At 38.1% G+C, this 14775-nt stretch overlaps 1 long non-coding RNA gene across 1 annotated transcript; it reads left to right on the top strand.

Moving 5' to 3' along the window:
• The first annotated feature begins 12820 nt into the window (after nucleotides 1–12820).
• On the top strand, nucleotides 12821–13916 carry LOC108473123 (uncharacterized). Its single transcript, XR_008274014.1, has 3 exons — nucleotides 12821–12857; nucleotides 12956–13296; nucleotides 13690–13916. It is a non-coding gene; the product is annotated as an uncharacterized LOC108473123 (long non-coding RNA).
• The last annotated feature ends 859 nt before the right edge of the window (nucleotides 13917–14775 follow it).

Here is a 14775-nt window from a genome sequence, read left to right as displayed (position 1 = left end):
CACAATTTATGGTAATTTTCCAAAGTCACGTTATTGCTGCTGTCCCAAGTAGATTAATTACCAAATCACTCTTTCACACCTAACTTGCATGCATGTTATTTAAACATGTATATCACCAATCAATCATCACATATCTATGATTTTACTTAAGTATAATCTCCATTTCATCATTTTAAAGCACAACATGTTAGCCGATTTTTTCCTTTAGCATCTAAGGCACATGCATGTTCATTTGTTTGGCTCAACTTCACCTATCTTCCATTTTTCATCAAAAGAACATGAAACAACAACCATTTCCTTCATTTTAATTCATGACTAAATGCTCACAACACAACTAAAAATCAAAATATACTTCAAGAGTTAAGGTAGAATCAAGAAGAACTCATGAACCTCAAAATAGAAGCAAGGTACCAAGAACTTACCTTCAATTTTCCTCCTCCTAATGACCGAATACTCAAGAGCTTTCTCCTCTCCTTTCTCTTCTCTAACTTTCAGCTATGATGAACAAAGATGGACAAAACTTTGTTCTTTTCACCCCTTTTTCTTTTAATAAAACTTCATATTTCATCCATTTAATTCTTTAATACAAAAGACATGATATTCTTATCATGAAACATTTACCTAACCCATTATCATGAAACATTTACCTAACCCATTATCATGGAACATTTACCTAACCTATTATCATGGAACATTTACCTAACCCATTATCATGGAATATTTACCTAACCTATTATCAATTTGTATCAATTTGTACCATAAATTATGGATATCAAGTGTACATTTTGTCTACAACAACATGATGGCTGGCCACTTCATGTAAAAATGGGAGGTTTGTCATGCAAATCCTCCTATTTTGCACTCCTATTTAATTGGTCACTTTAATTTAGCCTATAGCATTTTCAAACATTTTCACATAGGTCCTATTTCATAATTTCACTCACAAATGACAAAATTAAAGCATGAAATTTTGCCAACATTCACAGAATTCCCGAAAATTGGGGCGTTACACCCCTCATTGCAGACTTGTTCGACCAGCTTGGTAGTGCGAGATGGTTTACCAAGTTGGACTTGAGATCGGGGTACCATCAAGTTCGGATAGCCGGAGGAGACAAGCTAAAGACAGCTAGTGTGATGCGGTATGGCTCGTATGAGTTTTTGGTGATGCCATTCGGACTCACGAATGCCCCAGCTACATTCTACACATTGATGAATAAGGTACTTCAACCTTTCCTTGATCGTTTCGTGGTTGTTTACCTTGACGATATTGTGGTCTACAGTAAGTCACTCGACGAACATGTGGAACATTTGAGGGAAGTGTTCCAAACTTTGAGGGAAAATGAGCTGTTCGTCAAAGAGGAGAAATGCTCCTTTGCTCAATGAGAGATGCCATTTCTAGGCCACATTGTGGGAGGTGGAAAGATCCGGATGGATGAAAGTAAGGTTCGGGCCATTACAGAGTGGGAGCCTCCAACCAAGGTGACCGAGTTGAGATCTTTCCTTGGGTTGGCAAACTACTATAGACGCTTTATCGAAGGCTACTCTAGAATTACCGCACCCTTGACGGGCATGTTGAAAAAGGGTAGGGTATGGGATTGAACCCATAGTGTGAGAGGGCCTTCAATCAATTGAAGTAGGTAATGACAAGTGAGCCTGTGCTTGCATTACCAGATTACTCAAAGCCTTATGAAGTACGCACGGATGCGTCAGATTTTTCCATTGGGGGAGTACTGATGCAAGAGGGTTATCCCATTACTTGCGAAAGTCGGAAGCTTAATGAGACGGAGCGGAGATATACGGTCCAAGAAAAGGAAATGACCGCTGTGGTGCATTGCTTGCGCATATGGAGGCATTATTTTTTGGGTTTCAGGTTCATGGTCCTTACCGATAATGTTGCCAACAGTTATTTTCTAACCCAGAAAAAGTTGTCTCCCAAACAGGCTCGTTGGCAGGTTTTTCTAGCGGAGTTCGATTTCACAATGGAATACAAGCCCGGAAGTGCCAACATGGTGACTGATGCACTTGGCCGAATGATGGAATTCGCGGCAATCAGTCAACCCGAAGGGTCCTTATTGGAGCGCATTCGAGAAGGGTTGTCCCATGACCCCACAGCCAAAAGCTTGATTGAGCTGGCCAATGAGATGTAAACGAGGAGATTTTAGTTTGATGGGGAATTACTATACATCCATGAGCACCGCCTCTATGTGCCTCACTATGGGAAGTTGCGCAAGGAAGTCATGAAAGAATACCATGACTCACGATGGGCGGGCCATCCGAGACTGCACCGTACCTTGGCCCTTTTAGAGGATCGATACTATTGGCCTCACATGGGTGAAGATGTGGAGTCTTATGTGAAGACTTGTCTAGTATGCCAACAAGACCAGGTTGAGTTAAAGAGTTCCGCCGGCTTGTTACAACCCTTGCCTATTCCGAAAAGGCCATGGGAGAGTGTATCCATGGATTTTATTGTGGGTTTGCCTAAGTTTGACGGATTTGCAAGTATTCTTGTTGTGGTATACAGGTTTTCAAAGTATGCGACATTTATTCCTGCTACCAAGGAGTGCCATATTGAGGAGGCAGCTCGCTTATTTCTTAGACACGTGGTAAAATATTGGGGAGTGTCACTGTTTATTATCAGTGATCGAGATGGGAGATTTACGGGCCGGTTCTGGACAAAGTTGTTCAAGACAATGGGCTCGGACTTGAACTTTTCCACAAGTATGCATCCACAAACTGATGGGCAAACTGAAAGAGTGAATGCATTGTTGGAGACATATCTTCGACACTATGTGAGTGCCACGCAAAGGGATTGGCCCAAGTTTTTGGACGTGGCCCAATTTTCATACAACTTGCGGCGAAGTGGGGCAACGAATCAAAGTCCGTTCGAGATAATGACGGACCAACAGCCACTCACACCCAATGCTGTTGTGATCCGTTATACATGACCAAATCCTGCTGTGTATCGATTTACGAAAGATTGGCAAGAAAAGAATGACTTGGCTAGGGCTTGTTTACATAAAGTAAGCAAGCGCAACAAGAAGTGGGCTGATCAGAATCGAAGGGATGTGCAGTTTTAGGTGGGGGACTTAGTCCTTGCCAAACTACATTTGATGTTGCAGTCCTTGCCAAACTACATTTGATGTTGCGATATACGGGTTTGCACAAGGGGCTTGTGTGAAGGTATGAGGGGCCGTTTAAAGTCTTGAAGAGGGTAGGTAAGGTGGCCTACAAACTTAAGTTGCTAGCAAAGCTGAAGCTCCACCCAATGTTCCATTTAAGTATGCTTAAGCCATACCATGGGGATCAAGAGGATCCAAATCGAGGCAAGTCTGAACGAGCACTAATGGGGGTAAAGGTCTCTTATGACCGAGAAGTTGAAAACATTGAGGCAGATCGTGTGGTGAGACAAAGGTATCATTGGCCACGACATGAATACTTAGTACGATGGAAAGGATTACCCGACAGCGAAGCAAGTTGGGAACCAGCCGAGGCATTGTGGTAATTCCAAGAGAAGATAGCCCAGTTCCATAAGAGGGACACGACGAGGGTGTCGCTAGAACAAGTAGGGGAGAATATCATGGGTTGCAAAGGGAAACTTGTAACCATGACGGACTTGTGCGATTTATCGCTTTTGAGGGAGGTCATTCGGCACAATTAGACTGGTCCAGTTCCTGGAAAGATTGAAAGCCCATCTCCGGAGCTTGGCAAATATGGAAAGTAATCTTCAAATATATGCTTGGCAAATATGGAAGGGGATCTTCAAAGATATGTGATCCTAGACTTTAATGTAATCTTTAGAAGATATGATTCTGTAATATTAGAGAGTTGATATCTTGATAGCTTTAGATCTTAGCCATTGATGTATTTCGATCTGTACCGTTGATATTGGGAAGGCTCAACTATAAATAGAGGCCTCTCCCCCTTATTGTATTCATTCAGTGATTAATAGAATTTTGAGAGCATTCACTCAAACTTTTCTCTCAAGTGTTCTTATTTTTCTGTGGCTTTTGTTCATCTTTTGAGATCGTTCTTACTTCGTTCTTCTACTGTTCTTCATGGGTTCTTTAGAGGAGTTCTATTTAATCCTCAATTGTTGCGAGATAGGCTGACTTAGGCATTTTTGGATAAGAGAAACGCTTAAGGCCGCACAGATTGCTTGGGAAAACTCTAAGTCCGTGACATAAGTACCTACTTCAATAATGGAATCAAAATTTAGGTATTCATATTTACCAAAAAATAGTTTAGAGACTTAACTCAAACAAACCATTTAGGTACCTCCTGTTCGATTAAGCATTTTTTCTATTTATTTTCCATTTTAGCCTTTTTTATTTTTTTAAGTTAATTACACTATATATCCCTAAACTATAACCTTCATTTTTTTTTGGTGAAAAGGAAAAAAACAGGATTACAACTTAAAAAATCCTAAGAAGCTCTAAAAGCTTGGTCTTTTTGGATAACTGTAGCCACCAAATCAGGAGGTGCTTCAAAAACCTGGAGGGGTATTTTTCAAGAGAGACTGATCTTTGCCAATTGATCCGCAGTTAAATTACACTCCCTAGGAATATGCTTGATTTCCCATTGGCCTTCTGAATGCAAAAGACGTTTAATTCTTCGAATCAAGGTAGTGCCGAAATCCTCTGTTTCTTCCATGGACAAAATCCTTACTACTTCAATATTATCCGTCTGAAGCTTAACTTTCTTATAACCCTTGCTTAAAGAAATGTGAATTCCATCAAGGATTCCCCAAAGTTCAGCCTTCAAGGGTGAACACCTGCCCAAATAATAGGTGTATCCCAAAATCCAATTACCTTCCTGATCTCGAACCACTCCTCCCGCAGAAGCATTACCAGACTCTCTAGCGACTGCACCATCAGAAAATAAGTGAACCCAATTTTCTGCACAATGTTGACTTGTTACTGGATTGGATGTAGTAGATTTGTCTCCAAATAGAAAAGTTTCAAAATGCTGCCCCCAACTAGTCGAAGCTTTAATGATTTCATAGGCCGTCCAGTTGATATTTTGGAAAATGAACAAATTCCTATTTTTCCAAATCCTCCAAGCAATTATCCCAAATAAACACGACCAAGTAATTTCCTTATCCTGCACTTTATCATGAGAACAAATGTTAGCGGATAACCAAATTTGAAAAGGTTCATAAAAAAACCTGGAAATCATCTCTGTGGGAACAACGAGCATCCAAGTCTTCTTAGCTATCAAACAATCGCGGAGAACATGTAAAAGATCCTCAGAATCATGACCACATAAAGGACATACACTGCTTTGGCCAAACCCTCTCCTAACCCGTTCAGAATTAGTAAGAAGCCTTTGTTTTGCAGCAATCTAAAGAAAAAGACGAACTCTCTGTGGTCCTTGATATTTCCAGACGGACTTTCAAGTATCATCAATAGGACTCTACGAATTTTCTTTTAGAGTCCAGTAAGCACTGCGAATAGAAAAAGACCCTGAATCAGAATAAGCCCAAATGATCCTATCCACTCCTCCAGCTGGATAAGGAGGGGGAATACTTACTATTCGCTTAATAATGGCTTCAGGCAACCAAACACTAAGCAAATCCAGATTCCAAGAATTATCAGGGAGTACCCAATCCCTCAAAGGGCTTTCTGAATCAAGTCTAGAGTGAGTTGCAACATAAGAAGAAAGAGGACCAACATCAGGAATCCAAGAATCTTCCATCCTCGAATAGTGCAGCCGTCCCCTACAGACCATAAGAGATTCTCAAAAAAGAGGGGCCACACCTTTGAAAGGGAACGCCATAGGTGAGAGCAGTTGCTTCTCTGAATAGAATCAAGAAGCTGACTCTTCCGACCATATTTCGACCGAAGAACACGAACCCATAAAGCATTTTTTTGGAGATAAGATTAAACCCTATTTTCACAAGAAAAGAAATATTCTAATCTTGAAGATGCCGAAACCCAAGTCCTCCATGAGATCTAGGCTGACAAATGGATTCCCATCCTACCAGAGCAATCTTATGTTGTTCATTAGAGCCCCCCCAGATAAACTGTCTTACAATCTTTTCAATCTCTTCGCAAACCCCTTTTGGAACTAACAAAGACTGCATAAAATAACTAGGAATAGCTAGAAGGACAAATTGAGCAAGAGTAACACGTCCCGCAAAGGATAACTTCCTGGCTTCCTAATTATGCAGTTTACCTCTCACTTTTTCAACAACAAAATTCAGGGTACTTTTAGTAACTCGATCATGGAGGACAGACACCCCCAAATAGATCCCTAAATTAGGGACCTCTCGAAATCCGAAGAGCTGACTAATCTGAACACTTGAACTATTATCAACACATTTGGAGAAATATATTTTAGTCTTCCTGGCACTGACCTTGTGTCCAGAAAAGTTGCAGAATTGGTTAAGGTTTTCTTTTAATAATAGGGCTTGATCCATCTCCACTTTACCAAAAATGACAAGATCATCAGCAAAAAAGAGATGAGATAAAGACGGTCCTGACCTAGATAACCGAATCGGTTTCCACCTTTTAGCTGTGATTTCTGAACGAATTAAATGCCCTAACCATTCCATGCAGAAAACGAAAAGATAAGGCGATAAAGGACATCCTTGTCTAATCCCTCTCACCGGCTTAAAAGACTGAAACGAAACTACATCCCAAAAAATTTGCATATTTGATGAAGAAATAGCGCGCATAATAACCTTCCTAAGAACCTCGGGGATCCCAGCAGCAACAAGGGACACATCAATAAGCTCCCAACTAATTCTATCGTAGGCTTTCTCCAGGTCAAACTTAATTGCCATCAATTTTTTGCCCGTTTTCCCACTGCGCATCGAATGTATGACTTCTTGCGCTATAATGATATTGTCAGAAATGTTGCGACCAGAAATAAACCCCACTTGTTCGGGTGTTATGTAATTAGGAAAGACCACTTTGAATCTATTGGCGATCACCTTCATTACCAACTTATACAAAACTGAGCAAAGACTAATTGGTCGAAATTCGCTAAAATCCTCCGGACGATCCTTTTTAGGAATAAGAACGATTAACGTGTTGTTAAGATCATCTTTCATTTTATTACCAGCGAAGACTCCTTGAAGCCACTCACAAACCGCTCCTCCTACTAAATCCCACTGACTTTGGAAGAAAAGCGCATGATACTCGTCACTTCCGGGAGCCTTCAACGGAGCCATGTCAAAAAGGGCCTTCTTGATATCATCATTCAAAATTGGCTTATTAAGGAAATCAAAATTCTGATCTGTGATACGAGGAAAGATATTCAAGGGAGGTGCACTCATGGGAGTAGGGATCTCACCATACAGCTTCTCAAAAAATCTGGCAGCCTCAGCACTGAGAATACTCTGATCCGAGCACCACTCTCCACTACTTATGCGTAAGGCTAAAATATGATTAGATTTCCTCCGTTGCATCGTACGATTATGAAAATACTGGGTATTACGATCCCCAAACTGCAACCAATCACACCTAGCCTTTTGTATCCATAGTAATTCCTCATGGTTCAGTACAGTTTCCAATTCACCGCGAATCTCCATCTACTCTTCAGCAAGCCTACTAGAGGAAGACTAGTCCATGGCCTTTTGAATGCACCCAAGCGATCTCATAAGCTGTCTCTTTCACGATCCTATAAACCATATACGGACCTGTTCCAACCCTTGACGTGTGAGGTAAATTCAGATAGAGAAATAGCCATGTTACCTGAAGAACGCCACTTTTCAGAGACCAATTCTTTAAAATTCGTATGTTTAGTTCAACCTGCGAGAAAACGAAATGGTCTCCCTTTCAGAAAACTGAGTGCTGGGTTTGTTTTAATAAGAATTGGTCTATGATCTGACTTGATGCGTGGAAGATGATAAACTAGAGTATGCGGGAAGGTTGAAATCCAAGGATCATTTGCTAAAGCTCGATCAATCCGTTCATGCGTGTTCCCTCTTTGCCAGGTGAAAAAAGGTCCTATGAATCCAAGATCCTGCAAATTACAAGAATCAACAAAATTTCCAAATAAATTACACCTCTTACATGTAGAGCGATCACTTTTTTTATCCTTAGGAGAGAGGACAGCGTTGAAATCCCCCAAAATCATCTAGGGTGCAGGATCAGGAGGTAACACTTCCATTAAGCCAGCCCAAAGTGATTTCCTCTTGACTCTGTCAGGGCTACCATAAACAACAAAGATAAAAAAAGAAATAAAAATGTTATTTCCCTGAACATGAAAAAGCATGAATTGAGGATGATTGTGAATAACATTAATATAAATATTATCCTTCCATCCAACCCAGATACCACCTGAAAATCCAATAGATTCAGTACGGTGAGAAAAATCAAAACCCAATTTATCTATAATGACATTAGATTTTTTACCACTAACTCTCGGTTCGAAAAGATATACAATATCCGGTTTATGCTCAAAATTATACTTACGAAAAGCTCGGGGAAATTTACTGCTCGCATAGCCTTGACAATTCCAAGAAAATATTGATAAATTTAAATCCATAAAAAACAATATAATAGTGATAATAAAATAACCTCAAACATAAAAATCATTCAAGAATTTTATTATCAGAGTCTGGTACAATGTCTGCCGAATCCACACTTCTTAATATGGAAATAGTCTGAGCCAACCTAGTCATGGAAACACTTAAAGGAGTTTTAGGAGCATTTTTATTTTTAAAATTATTCCCTTTCCCATGTGTGATTTTATTAATCTTTTTAGAAGGTCTAAAACCCCCCTCTTTACCTCCTAACAATTTCCCTATGTTTCGACTCTTATTGTTGCCAGAAATTGACACCTTCGTCTTCCTCGAACTATCACCATATGCTGGTCTTATTTCCTTAAAGGATACAGCAGAGTGCCTATTAGGATTTAACCCACTAGATGAGTCAAGAACCTGAACTTCAATTGGTTCTGGCACCATAGAGACCGATTTGGGCTGCATAGTTTCATCATTTCCTTCATTCTGCTCCTGCCCAACAAAGAACAGATTAAAATAAGATAGGGTCATAGATGTTAAGCTAGATGAATTAGAAATTATTTTAGAACTATCTGCACTAAGCAAAGCAATATTATCAATATTTCCCGAGAGAGTCGAAAGTCTCCCTATTTCTTTATTTTGCTGTCCAGGCTTTTTGAAAGGTGTATCCATCACTCTCATGGGCTGGTTCAAGGCACTACTTGGTGGGTCAATAACAGCCTTAGAAAGAAATAGGTTAGCCGCTCCAAAAGCAGCAGCAGATCCATTAAAACCACCCACTAACCCATCAACATTTGGACTATCCTCTTGCGGTTTCAAAGGCCCAACACCTCCTGAAACTCCCCCCATCTGTTTACTTTCCTTAGCTTTAGACAATCCTCGATTTTTGAGCCTCAAAATTTCCAAAAATTCACCAGCCTTCTAAGTTTCCTTAAGTTCAACCATCTGTTATTCTCTTCCTTTATTAGTTCCAGCTTCTAAATCAATGGTTTCCATATTCTTCAAAGTATCAAATCGGGACCCTGATTTTGATTTCCCCTTTGAATCCGCTTTGCTGATATTCGCATTCTTGGGATTGCTCCTAGATCTTTTCTCGATCACCATCCAAAGTCTATACATGGTGCCACCACCTTCGCTGGACTGCTTTTCCAGAATGACAGTGTCTTGGATCTTCTCCGATGTAACCTCTGGTTGCATTACTGTGCACAATTCCTTGGTATGACCATATTTCCCACAAGAAAAATAGATTGTAGGTAAAGCTTCATATTCAACTTTCTGCTGAACTCCATTAACTAAAACTTTTGAAATAAGAGGTTTATGAAGATTAACATAAACGACCAATCTTGCAAATCTCCCTCTTATTCTGTTGTCTGTGTTTAAATCCAGCCGAACCACTTTGCCAATGATCCCACCAATTTTTTCTAGTATCTTTCTTTTGTAGAGATACCCTGGAAGGCCTGGTAATCGAATCCAGGCCATCACTATGCTTGGATAAGGTTGACTGGGGTTAAAGTCTTTGGTCCAGGGTTGTACAGTTAGGTATTGACCATAAATCAACCATGGCCCTTGTGACAGAACTTTGGCATAATCTTAATTGGACTGGAACTTAGCCAAATAATATCCATTCTCAATATCCATGAGATGGAAGGGTTTAGAAGGATTCCATAAACTATGGATCCGGTTGGTTAAAGCCCTATAATCGATATTTCTTCCGAGTAATTTCAACACTACCGTAAGCTCCATCTCTTTAAACAAGATTTGTTGAATTCTCTCAGAGAAATAAATAGCGAGAATGCCATTGACAAAAGATCTGTGAATATCTCCTTCAAGAAATTCCATGTCTTCATCAACTCCAGCATCAGGAGAAAGCAACCCTGTTTTGTTCGATATTCTAATATCATTCCCTAGCAGTTTATCCTTCCTAGAAATCTTAGGATTGGAACCCAATTCCACCATCATATCATGCTCTCCTCAACATTCCCCTCTTTAAATCGAACTTTCTTGGTATTGCGATCAACATCTGCCGGAGAATCAGAACCAGCATCACCTTCCGGCAGAGAAGTATTCGCCTCAAAATACAGACAATTTTCCATGATCATTTAAAATTGATCTTAAAACTCTAAAATATTCTAATTATATCTTCAAACTGTCGAGATTAGATCAATAAATTCCTTCCATTACTAAAACATTAATTTAAGCATAAAATGAGATGTCAATCTTGTCTAGCACTGTTTGAAATGAAAAGTTTAAAGAAAAATGGTTGCTACAAACAACTTGGTTTAGAGGTTTTCAAAGCCTTTACAAAAGTTTTTTTGCTCAGTTTTTTTTTTCGGTTTTATTTTGTTTTTAGTTTTTACTTTTGAAAGTATGAAATAATGTTCTACTTTCTTTAAAAATTCTATTTTAAATTATACAACATAAGATTTGACATGTCATTTACAGTTAAATTAATGGTTTTCATAATTAAAGGACTTGATTGATATAACATCGATAATCTAGGGATGTAATTAGAATGTTTTAAAATTTAAAGACTAATTTAAAATGAGGATCACAGTTTAGGAATATTTAATGCAATTAACTCTTTAAAGTAACCTCACCTTCTATTTTTCATTTTTATATGCTAATTTTAATTTATATAATTTAACATTAATATTTTGTATAATAATTGAGTTGGTATAAGATTTTTTTAACTTAATTATTTATTTTATAATTTTACTTATTTAAATATTTTAATGAGTTAGTAAATTTATTTAATTTTAGAATAAATACTATATAATTTTTATCAACATCTATAACTACATATAAAAGTAAAATGCATAATGTCACTTTAGAAGTTTGGGCTTAGATTTTTGTCCCCTGCACTTGATTTTTATTTTCTTTTGTAGTTTAGGAAGTAAGAAGTGGGGGAAAGAAAAAAAGAATTAAAATTTTTGTATTTTTTATGTTTAAAATACTATCATTATAAATTTAATGAATTTTCTAAACGTTAATAATTTTGTATATTTTCACATGTCATATTTATTTCATTTTCCATTTTGTATATTAATTATTAATAGTATGTCATGTTTAAGGCTTTCAGGATTAGTCGAGTGGTTGAACTGATCAAACTATCGATTTTTGATTCGATCGGTTTGTTTGGATTAATTGAATAAATTATTAAAAGTATTTAAAAAATAGAGGAAACGGTTCAACTAAATTATAACTGATTTCTAATCTAATTGATCCGGTTTCGTAAAAAATGGTCTTGCTAATTTGTTCAAAGTTTGTGCTTATGTTATATACTTACTTAATGTTGTATTAATTTTAAAAAATTGATTCCCATTATTTAAAAGGTTCTTAACACCATATATATATATGGTATGGATCTTGGTTCACACTTCACGTTGAGTTGATTATTTGTTTTTTGAATCAAAATCAGATTGGGCTTCAATATTGATCAAAATAAAGTCTACAAAAAACTAAACATAACATTAGGCCCAAAACAAATTGGCCCGTAAGAAAAATAAAACGGTTCTTATTATTAAAAGAGAAAAACTAAAGAAATCATTAAAGCCACCGCCCTCTTGCCCAATTAGAAAGTTTGACGCCTGACTCTCCATCTCATCTGTCAATTCAATCTTTAATGGCAACATCAGTTACCAAGGGGATCTTATCTCTAAGGCTGTTGATCTGTTTCATTTTGAAACTCTCCCCCTTTCTTCATTCTTTTCATTTCTTCAATCCGGCTCTTGTACACTCTCACTTCTCATCATGCCTTCTGTACATCTCTTCTCTCCTCTTAAGCGATTCTGTTGCTAAAATGTGGGCTAGACCATTCGCTGATCTTGGGATATATTCAAATCTTAACTTTCTGGCTCTGGACTTCATCTCGTGAATATCATGTATGTAAGGCTCTATTTGCGATTTATCTAGCTTTACACCCTTGCATTTATTTATTATCAATAACGAATCACCTTCTATAATGGTTTCTGGTCGTTGCATTGTGAGACCAATCTAGTTTGCCCTTCGACAAGCGATAGCTTCTGCGACAAAAGAAGAAGCCACCCCTCTATGAAATTTTGTACAAGAGATGAGAAAATGGTATTTGCTGTCTTTGACCACAATCCCTGACGCCGATTGGTGGTTCCTCTCATCTTAAGCCCCATTAAAATTTATTTTTACTACCTACCCAGGTGGGTGATTCCATTTAACATCAACCTTAGGATCATTGTGGGTATTTCTACCAACCCCATCAAGTTCATGTAAAAAACTTTGAATATATTTTGCTATCTCGTGACCTGATCTATTTGTGTTTTCATGTATTCGAGCGTTACGATCTCCCCAAATGGCCCAAAGCACACAAAAAAAGATTCTGCACTGATCTCCAGAGAGAAAATCAAAGACTTTGGTGAGCCACTCCTCAAACTCTAAGTTTGTCCACTGTATAAAATTAGAGACAGATAATGCTTCCCACACTGACACTAACACAGAACATTTTCTTAATAGGTGGTCCATTGTTTCTGCTTCCACACCACATCGAGGGCATGTTGAGTTATTTGCTAGTCTCCTAAGTAACATGTTTGCCCGAGTAGGCAGATAGTTCCAAGCGATTTTGGAGATTGTAATTTTAATCTTAGTAGGTAGATCTATGCACCAGAGTTTTTTTGTAAAAATCCCTATAGACGTTTTGTACAACGTAAGCTCTAGGATCACCACTTTATAATAGTTTGTAGGCGCTCTGAACTGAAAAATCTCCCGAAGGTTCTCTGTTCCAAGCCAAAAAGTCTGTTTGAGGTTCCATCGCCAAGGGTATACGAAGGATCAATTCAGCTACTTCTTCTAGGAAGGTATTAACTATCAATTCTCTATTCCAGTTCTTTCATTATTATTGATTAGCTCAACAACTGTATCTGTAACACCCCAAACCCGAGACCATCGCCGGTGTCGGACCCGAGGGGTTAACAAGCCAAGTTCACATGTTTTGCCCACCAATTTGACATTTCCAGTCAGGCTGGAAAACTGCATCACTGTCGCCTTAAAAATCATATCTCGAGTTTCAAAACTCGGAAACTGGTTTCGTAAATTTTCCCTGAATTTAGACTCATATATCCATCCATGGATTTATTTCTAGGATTTTTGGTCAGGCCAATTGGTACAGTTTATTAGTTAAAGTTACCCATGTTACAGGGATCGACTGCTCTAACCTTCGCGCGGTATAACTTGAATATCTCTCTGTACAGGGCTTTAATGCTGGTGTCGTTTGTTTCTAATGCAACTAGACTCAAAATGGAATCTGTACATATAAGGTATGTATCCTAATTCCTTTTGGATAATTTATAGTGAATTTTTAAAGTTGCGACAGGGAACCCAGAAACCATTCTGGCCCTGTCTCACAATAGCTTTAATATCTCTTAACCTGTAACTCCTATGACCATTTCGTTTCTTCCATATGAAAATAGACTCATCAAGGTTCATTTACATATCTTATTCACTATTTAATTCCATTCCTATGAATTTTGGTGATTTTTCACATTCACGCCACTGCAGCTGGCAGCATCTGTTTTTAAGGTAGGACTTACCTATTTGGTAGTCTCCATGAATCAACTAGTCTTGCCATACATAGGTTCATATATGATCATTTTAACCATGCCAATGGCTGATCATATGACCAACATTCCCATTTCAAGCCATAGCCACATCATGACACCAAATATATACATACAAACCACTATTAGTCTAAGTTCATGCTTCCTTTTGAGCCATTTTCGCATGGCCGTACATACTTACATTACAACATATTTAACAAACAAGAGGTAGTCCTATACATGCCATCCCAAGTTCAACCAAAAATTTATACCAAAATGGAGGCTTGATAGTGTGGATGACTTGACTTCAACGATCCCAAATCCGATTGCTTGAGCGAAATCTAGAAAAGCGAGAGCCAAAGCAACGGGTAAGCATTTTTTTATGCTTAGTAAGTCTCAAGGAATATAATCAACTCTAATTACAGCGATACATTCACATAGCCAAATGCATCATTTCATTTATACACATTCTTACTTCACACTTCATCATTATATAATTTCACAAAGTATCAATCAATTCAATAACTGAAATTCATTAGTCGATTGAGCGAATGTTGCTCAAACATGTCGACTTTCAATGCACATATAACGTACCTTATCCTTTGGGCTTTTCGAGTGTACTAATTGAATTCATTACAGCAACCAACACTCACCTCCAGCCCAAGATTCTTCGAATATAACCGGATATAATCACGTGCACAAATGCCTTCGGTCTTAGCCGGATAGAATGTCTCGCACGAA

Source organism: Gossypium arboreum, chromosome 11 (assembly GCF_025698485.1).
Source record: "Gossypium arboreum isolate Shixiya-1 chromosome 11, ASM2569848v2, whole genome shotgun sequence".
Taxonomy (NCBI): domain Eukaryota; kingdom Viridiplantae; phylum Streptophyta; class Magnoliopsida; order Malvales; family Malvaceae; genus Gossypium; species Gossypium arboreum.
This window is presented reverse-complemented; position numbering and strand designations above follow the sequence as displayed.